Source organism: Pseudopipra pipra, chromosome W (assembly GCF_036250125.1).
Source record: "Pseudopipra pipra isolate bDixPip1 chromosome W, bDixPip1.hap1, whole genome shotgun sequence".
Taxonomy (NCBI): domain Eukaryota; kingdom Metazoa; phylum Chordata; class Aves; order Passeriformes; family Pipridae; genus Pseudopipra; species Pseudopipra pipra.
Genome location: NC_087580.1, coordinates 36,484,080 through 36,499,843, shown reverse-complemented (window position 1 = coordinate 36,499,843; position 15,764 = coordinate 36,484,080). Strand labels below are relative to the sequence as shown.

Sequence of the window (15,764 nt, the reverse complement as noted above, 5' to 3'; positions counted from 1 at the left end):
ATCTGGCCACTCCTCCAACATGGAGAGAGGGTTAAGAGGAAGCTGCTCAAAGGTGTCAGTCTTCTTAAAAGTTGGGTTCAGATTATTTCAATTTACACATGTGTTCTTTTCTTCAGAAGGTAAAAAAAAACTAACCCCAAAAAACAGGAGAGGAAAAGGAAAAGCTGCTCTCCTTCCAAGGTTAAAAAGTGGAGTCATGCCCCGTTAAGGCTGTTGGTAATGAAGTGCTGACATCCTGCCTCTGCACCTCCTGTCAGCAAGTGCAGGGAAAACAAGCAGGAGTCCTGGTGCAGGCTGGTGTTCTGACTTGTAGATGGAAGTATGATCTGGAAACATTTCCTTGGCAAATTGAAGAGAAATCCTTGAAAGCAGCTGTGGAGGAAGTGCTGGTGGAGGTGGCACTTCCAGGTATTTTCAGGTTTGTCTGGGCCAGATCCCAGCAGGAGAGAAGTGTGCACATGTGGGATAAGCAGGGCAGTTTGGAAAAGCAGTCCCTTCACAGCCCGGCTCCCCCCAGCCCCCTTTGGGGGTGACCCCCCGCCCCTCGCGCTCCCTTTGGGGTCCCCCCCGCTCTTTCCCCCCCGCCGCTTTCCCGCCGTGCCCGCCCCGCTCACCCGACAGGGCGGGGCCGGCAGGGACGGGGCGGGGACGGGCCGAGCGCTGATTGGCTGCGGCGGGGGCTCGAGAGGCGGGGCGTGCGCAGAGCGCCATGTTGTCTGCGGGGCAGCGGTAGCGGCGGAGGTGAGGCTGCGCTCGGAGAGCGCGATTCTGGGGATCCGCTCGGGGCTGCGGGGAGCGCGGCTGTGGGTGGAAAGGCTGGAGGGCTCGGGAGGGTTTAGCCGAGGGGTTCGGGGGTTCCCGAGGGTCAGAGCGCGGGGCCTGGAACCCGCGTGGGGAGGGTGGGGCTGTCCCAGCGCCCTGGCTGCACTGCGCAGGCGCGCCGACGTTACCCGCCGGCATGACCCGCGACCCGCCATAACCGCTCCCGTCACAGCGCCCCCTGCCGGCCCGGCGGACCGACCCCAGGGAAAGGGGATCCCAATGCCCCCCCCGAACCCCAGAGAGCCCCAACACGCAGCACACAGAGACCCCAAGGGACTGGGGCCCGGGGGTTCCCTAAAGCCCAGCAGTGGGGTTCAGGGGATCTCCCAGCCCCCAGGGGAAGGAGTTCTGGGGGTGCCCCCTAAAGTCCGGGGGGGAGATGTACCACATCCGTGTAAGGGGTTCCCAGTGCCCCTCAGTACGGCCCAGTAACCCCTCAGTGACCACCCAGTGTGTCCCAGTGACCTCCCACTGCCCCCCAGTATGGCCCAGTGATGTTCCAGTGAGCACCCAGTAACCCCCAGTATGGCCCAGTAACCTGCCAGTGTCTCTCCCTCTGTCCTGATAATCCCCCAGTAACTCCCAAGTCCCTCCCAGTGCCCTCCCAGAATCCCTCAGTAACCCTCTAGTCCCTCCCAGTGCCCTCTGGTTCCCCCGAGTGTGTCCCAGTATCCTCCAGTAATCACCCAGTGCCCCCCAAAGCCCCCCAACTGTCCCCAACGTGTCCCCAGATGCCCTTGGCCTTTCTGTGAGCGTGTGGGGGGGCATTTTTGGGGTCAAAGAGTCCAGGGGGGGCTCCTGGGGTGCGATGGAGGGTTGGGGACATCAGGGATGGGGCTTGGGGCCAGTGGAATTGGGGGTGTCAAGAGGGGAATAATGGCAATGGGGAGGCCCTGGGGACATTAGAGACACCAGGGTTGTCTTGGAGTGTCAAGGGGGAATTAGGAACACCAAGAGGGTCTTGAGGACACCGGGGAGGTCTCAGGACTCAGCTGCTCTTGGTGCAGCCCTCATCTCCACCCCAAACCTCTTTAACCTCCCCATATGTCCCTTAACCTTCATTTTCCCTTTAGTCCCCTCCCCCCACAGACCCCTTTGATGCCCAAATGCCCCCAAAACCTGTTTTAACTCCCCCAAATACACCCAAAAGACCCCTAAACGCCCCCAAATCCCCATCCAAACCCCCAGATCCCTTCAAATCTCCCCCAGCCCCCCCCCTCAAATCCATTCCAACCCCCCCCCAAAGAGGGGGGCACCCTGGCACCCTGGGACAGGAACACAGTGGGCTGTACTGGGGGCACTGGGCTGTACTGGGAGGGCACTGGGGGGGCTCAGGTGTCCCAGGACAACGTGGCCCAGCTCCAGGAGAGCTCTGGGGAGCAGTGAGGAGGTACTGGTCTGTCCTGGTCTGTCCTGGTCTGTACTGATCTGTACTGGTTTGTACCCCCAATCCCCAAAGCCCCTCCCCAGCTCCCCCAGGACCCTCCCGCACCCCAAAGCCCCCCAGGCCCCTGAGTTGGTCCTGCTGCCCCTTGAGCATCTGCAGCTGCTGCAGAACCAGGCATTTCATCAGCAAATGTGCAGGTGACACCAAGCTGGGGGTGTGTTGATGTGCTGGAAGGCAGGAGGGCTCTGCAGAGGGACCTGGCCAAGCTGGATCCATGGGCTGATTGCAAGGGGATGAGGTTCCAGCAGGCCAAGGGCCGGGTCCTGCCCTTTGGCCACAAGAAGCCCCGTCAGCCCCCCGGGCTGGGGCCAGAGTGTCTGGAGAGCAGGCAGGCAGAAAGGGAGCTGGGAGTGTGGATGGACAGGAAGCTGAAGAGGAGGCAGAGTGTGGCCAGTGTGATGTTAGAAAAGCAGAATAGGTTCTGGGCTGGTTGTAGAAGAAGAAAGAAGCCCCGAGGCCAGTGCAAGCAGGCAGCCCTGAGCTTGCACATGATGTCCCCTCCCTGCAGGTTCCTGTCCTTGAGCCCAGGCCCTGAGGTGAGGCTGAGAAGTGGCGCGGAGGTGAGCCCAGAGCTGTCCCTGAGGTGAGGCTGAGAATAAGTGCAAGGCAGAGGTGCTGCTGAGGAAGGAGAGCCCTGTGGTGGGGAAGAGACAAAGCTGTGAGTGCCCATCCCTGAGAAGGTTCTGTGTCCATCCCCTGTGTGCCAGGTGAGCTGGGGCTTTGCTGCAGAGCTGCGGGCGCTGATTTGAGCGTCTCCAAGTGCTGAGATGGTGGGCACCCAGGAACACAAACTGTGCCTGGCCACGGAGCCTGCAAAATGGGGCAGAGACAGCGGTGGCAGTGTGGGGGTCCCAGTTGTCCCTGTGCCTTCCCCTGCAGGCCCTGGCTGTCCCTGCTGGGCCCCTGTCCATCCCCATCAGGTCCCTGCCCGTCCCCCCCGGGCTGAGCTCCCCCCAGGAAGTGCCGTGGAGCTGAAGCTGCTGCCATCCCCCCCCTGCAGCCGCTGCCCCAGGCAAGGGAGCAGCAAAGGCAGGGCCAGGAGCAGAGGCAGCAGCAGGGGAGCCCTGGGGGGGCCGGGAAGCTCTTGTGTGGGTCAGGAAAGAGGCGCTGGGCACGAGGCCGGGGCTGTGCTGAGCAGGCCCAGCCCTCACATCCCCCCAGCCAACGCCGGCTGCCCGGGGGGCTTGGGAGGGACCCCCAGCCCGTGTGCCCCACACTGAGCTGGCAGAGAGAGAGCCAAGGGACAGGGCCACGGGCAGGGCCACGGGTGAGGGACAGGCAGGGCCATTGCAGGGCCACGTTGAGGGCACAGCCTGTGGCAGCAGAGCTGCCCAGGGCCGGGGGCAGCCGGGGGTGTTGGTACCAGCCAGTGCTGGGGCCGAGCAGAGCACGAGGCCTCTTGCAGAGCCCTGGAGCAGCCTCCCACTTGCCAGCCCCGCCCTGGTGGGGTGACACTGTCCCTTCCTGCAGGACACTCCCCCCAAAATCTCTGGCAGGGCCTTTTGTGTCTATTCCTGGTTGCTGATTCCTGCTGGGGACCTGAGGGCCCCTCTGAAATCCTATCCATGGGGCACAATCTCCTCTCCAGAGCTTTACTCACTGCAGACTTTGCAGGGAAATCTGTGCTGGCAGCTGCATCCTGAGCCTAAGGGCAGTTTGTATCCCTGAGTGCTGATCCATCCAAGGGATCCAACAGGTCCTCTGCCATTCCATCTGTGCACCAGGAGTCACCCTGCTGCCCTTAGGTCCCTGCAGAGGAACAAGTGCCATCTCTCTGTTTGGAAGAAGCCAGATGCTGCCCATGGGCCATCAGAAGTGGTGCTGAAGCCTCTTTCAGCCCAGCCCCAGGTGCAGTTTTCTCATCCCCTCACCGAGTGCCCGCTCCCCCAGCTGGCACTGACCAACCAGGGCGTTTGGCACACGTGGTTTGGTGGTTTGAAGAAACAGCCCTGGGCTGGCAGGGGGCCAGAGAACCTCGAGGAACAGCCCTGCCAAGGTGCCTGCACTGGCAGAAGGCCAGAGGATCACTGCTCCACAGAACCGGCTTGAGCTCTGGGTGAACATGAGCTGAAGGGCCTGTGACCTGTGGATGAGTCCAGGATGGAGCAGAGACCCCCCTGCAGCCCGGGAGGAGCCCACACCGGAATAGGGGATGCCCAAAGGAGGCTGAGAGCCCGTGGGAAGCCCCTGCAGAGCCGAGGGAGCAAAGCCCTGGTTTCCCAGGCTGCCCCCACACCCCAGTTTGTTTTTGGGAGAGTTTTTTTGGTCTAATCTTTATATTTTGGAGTATTTTTTTAGCTGAATCTCAACTTTTTGCAGTTTGGGTAGGTGAGGGTCTTCTTATTTCTGAGGAGTTTTTGTCTGAATTGTGATGGTTTGGGTTTTTCTGGGCTGAATCTTGGTGTTTTGGAGGTTTTTATGGTCACAAGATGCCTGGTGAGTTCTAGAGATGGACTTGGGCAGGAGGAACCCCCAAGCCAACACGCTCAGCCCTTGTTTTCCCCCCATCAGGATTTGTCCTTCCCAAAGCTTGGGCGGATGGAGGAGGAGGCTGCGAGGAAGAGGAAGATGCCTTGGGCCCCCCAGGCAGGTGAGGAGGCAGTCAGTGTCCCTTTGGGCGGGTGTTGTGCTGGCTCTGTCAGCCGAGCATGGCCCCGGCTGCAGGACAACCCCGCTGGCGCCGCCGTCCTGCCGGGGCCGGAGTTGGGGGGATGTCCTTGGCCTTCCCTGTGGGCCGGAGGCAAATCCCCTGCCTGTCCTTCTTGCTTCCTGCCCCAGGCCCCGAGCTGAGGACGGAGAGCCCGGAGGACAAATCCCCCCGTGAGACCCTGGTGGGAGAGGCCGTTTTGAAGGGCTCCCCGGCGCAGGAAGGCAGCGGGGAGGAAAAGGGCCGGAGATCCCCCCGCAGGAGGGGCTCCAAAGCCATCCCAGGGTGCTCTGAGGAGGAAAGAGCCAGCCTGTGCCAGGAAGGCAGACAGAGCTTCCGCAGGACCTCTGACCTCGTAGTCCAGAGGCAACCTCCCTCTAGAAAAAAGCCCTTCAAGTGCTTGGAATGTGGGAAGAGTTTCAGGAGGAGCTTCCACCTGATACGACACCAGCAGATCCACACAGGGGAACAGCCCTACACGTGTGGGGAGTGTGGGAAGAGCTTCAGGGACAGCTCTAAACTCCTCACGCACCAGCGCATCCACACTGGGGAACGGCCCTACAAGTGCTTGGAGTGTGGAAAGGGGTTTCACACCAGCTCCAGTCTCCTCAGGCACCAGCAGACGCACACGGATGAGAGGCCCTTCCGCTGCACCGACTGTGGGAAGGACTTCATCCAGAACTCCGACCTCGTCACCCACCGGCGCATTCACACAGGGGAGAGGCCCTACAAGTGCTCGGAATGTGGGAAGAGGTTTCAGCGCAGCTCCAGTGTCCTCCTGCATGAGCGGACGCACACGGATGAGAGGCCCTTCCGCTGCACCGACTGTGGGAAGGGCTTCAACCGGAACTCCAACCTCGTCGCCCACCGGCGCATCCACACCGGTGAGAGGCCCTACAAGTGTGGGGAGTGTGGGAAGAGCTTCACCCAGAGTTCCAATTTGACCAAACACCAACGGACCCACCAGTGAGGGAAGCCCTTCCAGTGCCCCGACTGCGGGAAGAGCTTTGGCTGCTGCTTCCACCCCGAATGAACCCCCTGATAGTGAGGCATCCCCTGGAGTCCAGTGACTATCAGTCCATCCCTTTGGACCAGAATGGGCCACCAGTCCCCTTTCACAGGGGCAGCTTCTTCAAACAGAACCCTTTTTGGAGGGGTGTGTGTGCAGATTCCTGCCTTGGCTGGGGACCCCCCAAGGTCACTCCTGGAAGCTGAGAGCAGAGATCTCCCCCCGAGCGTTGGTCTGGGGGAGTTCCATCCATCTCTAATTAAGAATTATTGCTTTTGTGGCAGCTTGAGTAGAATTGCTTCAACAATTACTTTAGTGTAGAGCACTGTCCTATCTTATCCTCTACTCCTGGTAGTTTTAGTGTGTATATTGTGCACTATTTGTGATGAAGATCTTTTCTGATCATTTGTATCTCTAAATAAATTTGTTTCTATCAATAGATCTGATTTACCATCATTAAAACCTGGGGGACCAAAGTGATTCAGTCACACCTCTGTAATTCCTCTAATCTGAAACTGTTGCCATGATCCAAGGCTTAGATTGGATCCAGCAGCCACCAGCACCCCACAGGAAGTTGGAAGCTCAAGGCCTGCCCCCCCCATTTCCTAGCTCCCTTGTGCCCAAAGACCCCCATGGGACTGTGGGACCTGCCAGACTATCCCTCCTTTTCCACCCTTTTCCCTATTCCTCCCACTTTCCCATTGTCCCCTCAATCCCCCATTTCCCCCCTGAACTCTTTTTGGGTCCCAACCCCCACTTTTTGCCCCCTCTCCTGTGGGCACTGAAGGAGAAAATGAGGCTGCACACACAGAGTTCCATTGCAAGACTTGTCCACCCATCTTTCCAGCGTCCTCCTTTCATTGGGGTTCCTTTGGAAACAGCATCTGGCCTTTGTCTTTTAGTCCACTGGAATTCCCAGCATGGCCCCAAAGCAGTGCCCTGATCCCACACATTCCCCTCCCCTCATGTGCTGGCTGTGTTCAGCCACCAGACAAAAACACAGGCTGCCATGCAGAGCGTTCCAAGTGGTTTTCCACTTTGGCAAACAGCACTCTCTGGATGGAAAACACCAGTCAAGGCCAAAACACTCCTTTTGGATCCTGATTAACTGAATGCAGCTGCTGCTGCCTTAACTTGTTCCCACAGACATTCTCAGGGTTCCTTTGCTTCCAGGAGGCCCCACATGTCCCAATGGCCCCTGGATTCCATGAGCTTCCACAGTCTCCAAAGGTTCCTTTAGGTCCATGATGCCCTGCAGACCCCAAATGCCCTTTGGATTCTCGGAGATTTCCCATTGTCCCAGGGTCCCTTGTGTTTCAGAAGGAGCTGCAGTGGGACAGTGGCCCCTTGTTTCTGTGAGCTCTGCAGTCTTCCAGGAATCCTTGGGTTCCAGGAGAGCCTGCAGTTTCACAAGGAGCACTTGAATGCAGGAGGTTCTGCAGGGTCCCAATGGCCCCTGGATTCTGGGAGGTTCAGAAATATCTCAGGGCTGAGAAAACTGGGATTGTTCAGGCAGGAGAAGAGCAGGCTCTGGGGTGATCTAATTGTGGTCTTCCAGTGCCTGAAGGGAGCCAACAAGAAAGATGGAGAGAGAGTATGGACAAGGGCCTGGAGTGACAGGACAATGGGCAGTGGCTTCACATGGATCGAGGGAAGCGTTGGAGGAGATAGTAGGAAGGAATTATTTCTTATGAGAGTATTGAGATGATCTTGAAGGCCCATCCCAAGCCAAAGCATTCCACGATTGTGGGGCTGGTGGGTGAGGTGGTGGTTGGAGCCGTCTGGGGCACAGGGACCCAAAATGAGGGAGTTTTCCATTGTGGGGGAAGGAAGGAGGGGCAGCAGAACTGACCCCTTGGACACCTGGCAGGCAGGCTTTGGCTGGAAGCTGCTGATGGGGAGCTGAGTGAAACCCCACAATGCAGGAGGAAATGGTCAGTGACCTGCTCTGCCAATGAGACCCCCCCAAGTGCCTGGGCCTACATGGGATGCAGCCAAGAGTCCTGAGGGAGCTGGAGAAAGAGCTGGCCAAGCCACTCTCACTCATTCCCCAGCAGTGCTGCACAACTGCACAAGTCCCAGCTGACTGGCAACAAGCACATGGGCTGCCCATGCACAGGAGGGGCCAAAAGGAGGATCTGGGCAACTCCTGGCCTGTCCCATTGACCTCAGGACCAGGGAAGTCCATGCAGCAGATCCTCCTCAGTGCCATCCCATGGCAGGGGCAGGACAACCAGGGGATCAGGCCCAGCCAGTGTGGGGTTGGGAAAGGCAGGTCCTGCCTGACCAACCTCATCTCCTTCTCTGACAAAGGACCCACTCAGCAGCTGAGGGAAAGGCTGGGGATGTGTCTCTGTGGAATTCCAGAAAGCCTTTGGCACCATCTCCCCCAGCATCTCCTGCACAAACTGGCTGCTCATGGCTTGCCCAGGGAACTGTTTGCTGGGTGACAAAGTGTCTGAAGGCCCAGGGAGTGGTGGGGAATGGAAGGAAATCCAGGTGGGGCCGGTCACTCGTGGGGTTCCCAAGGGCTCAGGGTTGGGGCTGCTCCTGTTTAACATCGTTCTGGGTGATCTGGGCCAGGGGATCGAGTGCCCCCTCAGGAAAGTCGTGGACAACACCACGTTGGGTGTGAGTGTGGATGTGCTGGAGGGCAGGAAGGCTCTGCAGAGAGATCTGGACAGGCTGGATCAATAAGGCCAAGTGTCAGGTCCCACACTTGGGTCCCAACAACCCCCTGGAATGCTCCAGGCTGGGGGCAGAGGGGCTGGAGAGCTGCTCAGCAGGAAGGGACTTGGGGGTGCTGCTTGACAGGGGCTGGATATGAGGCAGAGTGTTCCCAGGGGGGCAAGAAGGCCAAGGACATCGTGGCCTTTGTGGAGAAGAGTGTGGCCAGCAGGAGCAGAGAACTGATTGCCCCTCTGTGCTGGGCACTGGGGAGGCCCCACCTGGAGTGCTGTGTCCAGTACTGGCCCCTTGTGCTGGTTTAAGATTTAACCAGCAGGGGAAATGAACTCAACTCAAAGGAGAGATTATAAGTCAGAATAACAATTTATTAAAATAATACAGTAAGTACAATTATACAAACAAACAATTGGTTTTAACCCACGAAACCCAAATGTATAACCCAGTACCCTGGGGCATGAACAAAGTGGTGTTCCTTGGGCCCCCCCTTGAGTCCAAAGTAAAGGGAGAGGGGAAAAACCTGCTGGTGGGAGAGCTCTTGCAGTCTGGTCAAAAGTGGGGATTGCAGTCCAGTTTAGGGTGGTGTCTCAGTCTGGTTGAGAGCGGTGAGCTGCAGTCCTCCTCTGGATCCCACGAGTGGTGGTTAGGTTCTGAAACTCCAGGTTTATATATTCTCCAGTTCAGGCAGGAATGGTCAATCCTTCCCTCAGAGTGGGGAATTCCATAAAAGGATGCTTTGTCCTTCCCTCAGAGCGGGGAATTCCATAAAAGGATGCTTCGTCCTTCCCTCAAAGTGGGGAATTCCATAAAAGGGTATGAGGGTGCTCAGGAACATCCCCCCCCACCTCACAGGCCTCTACTGACAACAGTTTCTGTGAAAATGGCATGGAAGGCTATAGAATACACAGTTTTGGGCTACACCCATCCAGTGATGAATCGGTCCCAGCTGTCCTAACAAGGACACATGGCAACCATCATACCTCCCACTGCTACGGACATTTACCATGGCAAACCTCATACATTGTATTACTACGGTCGGTTACCATGGTAACCAGCATACATTCCCATTGCTACCATCAGTTACCATGGCAAACAGCATACATTCCCACTGTTTTGGTCGGTTACCATAGCAACCATCATACAGTCTCGTTTCTACGGTCAGTTACCATGGCAACCACCATACATTCTCGTCGCTATGGTCAGCAACCGTGGCAAACATCATACATTTCCATTGGTACGGTCAGTTACCATGGCAACCATCACGTTGCTATGGTCAGTTACCATACATACATTCTCGTCACTACGGTCAGTTACTGTGGCAACCACCATACATTCCCATTGCTACTGCCAGTTACACATTTCTATTGCTATTGTCGGTTTCCATGGCAACCCTCATACATTCCCATTGCTGAAGTCAGTTACCATGGCAAACACCATATATTCCCATTGCTAAGGTCAGTTACTATGGTAATCTTTTGGTTCCTCTTGGAGAGAAGCAGATGCAGATGAACCTCCCTGTCGTCCACCAACCTGGCAGCTGTGCTTTAAAGGCCTGTGTCCCAAGGGGTATCTTCACCAAGACTCTGCAGAAACCTCTGGGACTCTTTCCATCCTGTCGTGGTGCCTTTCCAGTGAATTCCAGGGTTATCAAAGCCAACTTGAATGGGCTCTTTGTCTCACTCCACAATGTCACCCAAACCAGTCTCTCCTCTGACCCTCACCCACAAAAGTTCACCCAAGTTGTTCATCCCCTAGAGCAGCTCCACAGGTCCCAGAAGCTCCTTCCTACTGAGGACACCTCTCTCCTGCTCTTTCTGTCCTGTGTCTCCTTGACCTTCTCTCCCAACACGTCACAGACCTGCAACCTGGGAACTGTCTCAGCAGGCCTGGGCTGTTATTGCCTGCAAGTGGAATGAAGAGAGACTTGGGGCTGCAGCTCCTCCTGCCTGTGCCCCACATGCAGGGCATTGGGGCCTGTCTGGCTGCAGCCCCTCAGTGGGGGCACCGGGATAAGAACAGACTTGCAGTGGGGAAAGCTGCTCTGAAAGCCCCGAGAGCTGGGCTGTGCAGAGGCTTTGCTGACAATGGCCTTGGGGGTGGACGTGCTGGGACTCAGGCCCAGGGGGAAAATCCCAGGCCTGATCCCTGAGGAGATCAGCACATGCTGCTGAAATGCTGGGGGAGAGAAGAGCCAGCAGAGGAAGGAAACAAGTGTGGACAGCCTGGGCTGATGTGCTTTGGACTCGTGCCTGGCCCGGCCTTGGCTGGGCAGAGAAGGGACAGCCTTTGTGTCCCTGCAGGGCTGGGATTCACTCCCTACCCCAAAGGCCCCCAATGTGTCTGAGAAGCCCTGGGTGGTGCCTGTCCCACAACTGCTGGGAATGGGGACGGGCTTTCTGCACAGGCCCTGTGCTGTCCATGGCAGCTGCTGCACTTGTGCTGCAGAGCCCTGGCACCTCCCCTGGCACTACAGGCCCCTCTTTGGCTGTTCAATCCAGGCTCAGCTGCCCTGAATGAGGTTCAGCAGTGAAGGGATGTCCAGGAGACAACTGCCATTGTACTCTGAGGACATGTAGAAAATACCCTGAGAAAGAACAGCAGAGAGACCTCTCTCCCTGTGCCACCTGACTCCATTTGGTCATCTGAACACCTCTAGGGGCTGCCCTGGACAGAAGGAACAGTGACAGGTTCCCCTGTCCTACATGTGGGCCCCTTCTGCCACTGAAGTTGGCCAAAGCAATGTCCCAGCAGCCTCCAAGAAGATCCCACAGCTGCTGCCCTGTCCCTAGGAACTGATCCATTGGAGCCTGCAGTTCCCAGCAGGAATCTCGGTCACCTCAGGCCCCTCAGAAGGAACCAGGGCTTTGTGTCCCAGCAGGTCACGCCTGGCTTTGGTCTTCCTTCATTGCCATGGGAGCTGGGACAAGGAGTCACCTGCAGGGGCCTGTTTTGGGCCCACTGAAGTGGGGCAGGAGGAATCCCAGCCCATGGGGGTTGTGGGGGGAGCTGAGTGTCCTTCTGGCCCCAGGTCTGTAGAGCCACAATGAGACACTTCTGTTGACTCAGCTGAATCCCTTCCCTCAGTGCAGGTGAAGGAGATCCCTCCTGGGCACTGTCTGGGTTTCCTGTCTAATGATGGGACATGAAAAGGGGACTCTTGAACTCTGTGTGTGTTTGGAGAAATGACAGTGCTAAAAGAAGTGTCTGTGCCCAAGTGAGAGAAGGCACATCATTATTTCCTTCAGCTGTGTGCCAGCAGGTTTCCCTGGAGCCCCAGGGACAGCTGGAGGGAGCCCAGAGGGGCAGAGCAAGGGCTGCCTGGGGCTGTTGCTGTGCTGCTGAGCTGGGCCAGGCTCCTGACACACAGGGAGCTCCTGGCAAGCAAGAAGAGCTTCAAAGAGACAGCTCTGCTGGTGAGCAGCTCCTCTGCACAGCCCAGCAGGGCTGAGGGCACTGCCAGCAGCACCCAGGGCACAGGAGAGAAGGGACAGAGATGAGAGGCAGCCTGGGCTGGGAGGTGACTGAGCTCTCACTACAGGAGAAACCTTCCCAGCATTTGAATGAAGATTTCTCTGGTTGTAGGAAAGTTCAACTTGCCTTCCTGGAGGCATCTCCTAAAGCTGGCACATCCCACAGCTTCTAGGATCTTTCAGCAGGACTCTCCCAGTTGCTGCAGTGCAGGGGAAGTGGCCATATGGCAGAGCAGGGCAGGAGCTGCAGGCAGCAAGGGCAGACAGGAGAAGGGAGCAGGAGGTTCAAGGGATCCTGGGCTGGGAGGACAGGGCAGAGCTGCTCAGGGCAGGAACCTTGCCAGCCCTTTGCCACGGTCAGGCTCTGGCTGCAGAGCAGTGCAGGTGAGTTCCTGCAAGTGCCTCTCCCAGCTGCCAAATGGCAGCAGTGGCAGGAGCTGTCAGGATGGCTCTGCTGGATTTGCTGGGGTGCAGCAGGAGAAGCTGCTGCAGAGCAGGACTTGCTGCTGCCCCATCAGAGGCCCAGGGCCAGAAGGTTCCCTGTGGCAGGGCTGGCTGTGGGGTGGGAAGGTGGGGGTGCAGCCAGGGGTGCCCAGGGCTGTGGTGCAGAGCAGGGTCCTGCCCCCAGGGCTCTGTGTGCTGGGGCAGGGACTCTGCTGCCTGCCAGGGTCAGCTCTCAGCCCGGCCAAGGAGCTGCCACGGGGCTGGGGGAGAAGGGCTGTGGGGAAGGAACAACTCCTGGGAGGGCAGAGCAGGGCAGAGTCCTTCTGATCTCCAAAGTGTGCTGCAGGGATGAGGGCTGGTCACAGCTCCAGATCAAAGCAGGAAATTTCCCAGAAGGTATTTGCAAAAGGCACAGACAGACAGGAGGTACCTTAAAGAGAATGAACCAGTTCTTTCAGAGTTATACTCTGGGTTGTCTGGGTGCTGACTGAAACAGGGAAATGAATCTCTGAGCACAGGAGGAGACACTGCAACTTGAACTCTGTTAGATTAGAGGAGATTGAACCTGAGAGTGTCAGACATTGAAACTGCCTTATAGACCCATCAGTGTCACTTTCTCAGCCCTGGGCCCAGGGAAGCAGCTGCTGGCAGGGACAGCTCCAGGCAGTAGAGCCCTGGGCAGGGAGTGGGGGGCAAGAGCGCCCAAAGGCCTTGGGGAGGGGGCATTCAGGCAGCTCTGGGGGCCCTTCCCTGCAGCTCTGCTGGGCACTGTGTGCTGGGCAATAGAAATGAAGATTCCTGCAGTGGAAAAGAACTTTCCCAGGTGTGATGGTAGAAATAGAAAACACAGGTACAATTATTCTAAGCTCAGACTAAGTTTCTGCTCTGCAGCCCCAGCTCTTCTGATTCATTACAGTAGAGATGGAACTTTTGTATTCAAGGTCTCTTACATCTGACATTCCTTGTGTGTGAGAGAGCTCTACCAAAAAATTCCATTTCCCCCTTGGAGCAGAGCAAAACTGACTGCTTGGCAGTGCATTTGGTGACATTTGACACATTGATTTCTTGTAGAAATGGAGTGGCTTTTTCACAGAGGTCTGTCTTAACTGTTCCCTGTCCTTTCCTTTTTTGAACAGACCCTGTGCTAAGAAGCAGCAAATGTCCAACAGCAGCTCCCTCACCCAGTTCCTCCTCCTGGCATTTGCAGACAGGCGGGAGCTGCAGCTCCTGCACTTCTGGCTCTTCCTGGCCATCTCCCTGGCTGCCCTCCTGGCCAACGGCCTCATCCTCAGCGCCGTAGCCTGTGACCACCACCTGCACACCCCCATGGGCTTCTTCCTGCTCAACCTCTCCCTCACAGACCTGGGCTGCATCTGCACCACTGTCCCCAAAGCCATGCACAATTCCCTCTGGGACACCACAACCATCTCCTACAAGGGATGTGCTGCACAGGCCTTTCTGCTTGTCTTCTTTCTTGGAGCAGAGTATTTCCTCCTCACCATCATGTGCTACGACCGCTACGTTGCCATCTGCAAACCCCTGCACTACGGGACCCTCCTGGGCAGCAGAGCTTGTGCCCACATGGCAGCAGCTGCCTGGGCCACTGCCTTTCTCATTGCTCTGCTGCACACAGCCAATACATTTTCCCTGCCCCTGTGCCAGGGCAATGCCCTGGGCCAGTTCTTCTGTGAAATTCCATACATCCTCAAGCTCTCCTGCTCACAGTCAGGCTACCTCAGGGAACGTGGGCTCACTGTGGTTATTGCCTGTTTAATGTTTGGTTGTTTTGTTTCCATTGTGTTCTCCTATGTGCAGATCTTCAGGGCTGTGCTGAGGATCCCCTCTCAGCAGGGACGGCACAAAGCCTTTTCCACGTGCCTCCCTCACCTGGTCGTGGTCTCCCTTTTTGTCAGCACGTTATTCATTGCCTACCTGAAGCCCCCCTCCATCTCCTCCCTGTCCCTGGATCTGACCCTGTCAGTTCTGTACTCAGTGGTTCCTCCAGCATTGAACCCCTTCATCTACAGCCTGAGGAACCAGGAGCTCAAGGATGCCCTGAGGAAACTGATAACTGGCTGTTTTTCAGAATCAATAAACTCTCCTTCTTCTGCATGTTATGTACCTCATTAAAGGCCAATCCTGTTATGGACTTCATTAACGGCCCACCATACCTTCTCTATTTTTTACTTCTGATAGGAGTGTTATTTTTGTGAGAATTTGTTCACATCAAAAAATCTGTATATCTATAATTATATCTATAAGGATATATATAAATATCATTTTATATATAAACACCATTTTCAATTCAGTGTTTGCCTTTCTAGCCTAGCCCAGAGGCTGTACAAATTGGGAATTGTACTCACTGTCTGATTCAACCAAATAAAGAACTCTGCCTTGGCTTGTTTGCCTGACATCTTTCCTCTCTGACTTCTCTGCAGCTGCAGGGTCGGGGCCTCTGTGCAGAGCTGGGCCAGAAAAGAGTCCCAGCAGAGCAGCACTGCCAGGGAGCAGCAGCCCTTCTCCTCCATGGCCTCCTCTCCCTTCCCTTCCACACTGTCCTGCAGAGCCCTGTGTTGTTGGAGGCCTCAGTGCTCTGGCAGTGGGTCCCAGTCCTGCTGCAGGACTGTCCAGGGACTGCAGGCAGGGACAGCCACGGGCACTGCTGGCACAGAGCTGACCTCTGCAGCAGCACTGCCATCCTGCAGGGGCATCTCCTCAGGCCAGGGCCTCAAAGCTTCCATCTGCTTTCCACTTTGCCCTCCAGGATGTGCCCAACACAACGCCCTGCAGAGGAAACCAGCAGTGACCAGCACAAGGGTGGGAGTGCTCAGGGTGGGGGCACCCAGCAGTGCCCTGGCACAGCCAGCGCCGCTCCCAGCACTGGCCTCTCACCCCAGGCCATTGGGCTTGTTCTTCCCTCCAAGGAGGGACATCAAATGACCAGCTCAGGAGTCCATGTTTGCACTGCATGCACAAGACATGCCCATATGTCACGGCTTGGGGCTGGGGGGGTGGAAGGCTTAGACAAAGTCGATGGCAGAAGCCGTCTCTTTGAGCTACGAGGTGCACAAAAGACCCCTTTGCTTTCTAAAGTCCTTCTTAGAGAGGAGCCTGGGGGTGGCTGGATCCAATCTCAGGCTCAGATTTTGGTTTCAACTGAAGGAATTCTAGAGGTGTGATTCAATCACTTTGTCCTGCAGGTTTTAGAGATGGCAAATCAGAAATATATCTATAAAATGA

At 56.7% G+C, this 15,764-nt stretch overlaps 1 pseudogene; it reads left to right on the top strand.

Annotated features, from left to right (window-relative positions):
• LOC135405017 (zinc finger protein 11-like) overlaps positions 1 to 15,764 on the top strand; it is a 269,730-nt pseudogene that overhangs the window by 163,125 nt on the left and 90,841 nt on the right.